This window comes from Python bivittatus, unplaced genomic scaffold (assembly GCF_059951505.1).
Source record: "Python bivittatus isolate LINGU-HERP-01145 unplaced genomic scaffold, Pbiv_v1 ctg000020_np1212, whole genome shotgun sequence".
Taxonomy (NCBI): domain Eukaryota; kingdom Metazoa; phylum Chordata; class Lepidosauria; order Squamata; family Pythonidae; genus Python; species Python bivittatus.
The window spans coordinates 16,710,977-16,712,531 of record NW_028277030.1 but is presented as its reverse complement, the minus strand read 5'-3'; positions in this window follow the sequence as shown (position 1 = coordinate 16,712,531).

Here is a 1,555-nt window from a genome sequence, read left to right as displayed (position 1 = left end):
ACTCGTATATTTTGGGCTTGCTTGACAGTGGCACCATTTTGGTTTAATATAGATAAGGTTGTTAAGAGGGTATCAGAAAAAGAAATAAGTGTTAAAGATATGAATGTGACATTAAATTATATTCTGAAAATTTAGAACCTATTGAACTTAGAGGAACTTTGGATGTACTAGGTGTGGGCCACAGCATAGTAGATTGTTTTACATTGGTTGAAAGACTCTGTGACACCTGATTTAAAACCCTAGATGGAAGGCAAGTGTTCACTTTCTATGTATGGCTTGGCTTTCTGTTGATATTATGGGAAGTCCAGTTGATATTACTTAGTATAATCAAGATTTCATTTGTTGTTTAAGACTAGAGCTCCTTGTTTCATATACATTTATTTCCCCTCCTTCCTTCCTTCCTTCCTTCCTTCCTTCCTTCCTCCCTCCCTCCCTCCCCTCTCTTTCTTGTGTTTTTTAAAAATATTTATATTTATTTTTAATTTGTCTAATACAGGTAGTCCTCAATTTACAACCATTTGTTTAATGACCCTTCAAAGTTACGATGGCACCGAAAAAAGTGACTTACGACCGGTCTTTGCACTTAAGGCTGGTCTTTGCACTTATGATTGTTGCAGCATCCCCAAGTCATGTGATAAAAATTCAGGCACTTGGCAACCAGCATGTATTTACAATAGTTGCAGTATCCCAGGGTCACCCGATCGCCATTTGCGACCTTCCCAGGGGGCTTCTGACAAGCAAAACCAATGGGGGAAGTCAGATTTGCTTAATGATGGCATGATTCGCTTAACAACCATGGTGATTTGCTTAATGACCACAGCAAAAAAGATTGTAAAATCAGATGCGACTCACTTAATGAACGCATCACTTAGCAACAGAAGTTCCAGTCCCAATTGTGGTTGTAAGTTGTGGATTCTTTTTCTTCTTTTGGTTTATATATTAAAAGCAATACTTAAAAGTCAGAAGAAGCTGAAATCCAGAACCAATACTTAGTGTCTGTAGATTTTGGGATCCTAGCACTGAAGATTTTCCATCTTTGGTTCAAAACAAGGTTTCATTTTCATGCTCAGATCTAGCAAGCTGGGGGTCCTCCTGGACTCACAGCTTCTGCTTGAAGTGGCAATTATGGCTAGGAGGACCTTTGCACAGCTTTGGGTTGTGCATCTATTGTACCTGTTTCTGGACCAAGAAGCTCCGCTCACAGTCACTCATGCCTTAGTCACCTCTTGGGTGGACTACTGCAATGCACTGTACATGGGGCTGCTCTTGAAGACCATCCTGGAACTATAGCTGGTCCAGAATGCAGTGGTGCCAGGACTTATGGTCAAACCTTAGAAAAACCCATATAACATAATTACTTCATGAGCTGCACTGGCTCCCTGTGGACTTCTGGATGCAATTCAAGGTGCTGGTTATCATGTATAAAGCCCTACATGCAGGTTGTTTCCAGGAGTGCCTCTTTTCAATGGTATCTGCCCATCCCACATGCTCTAACTGGAGGGGGGCCACATTTCGGATCTCTTCCTTGACATAATATCTGATAGAACCGAGGAGG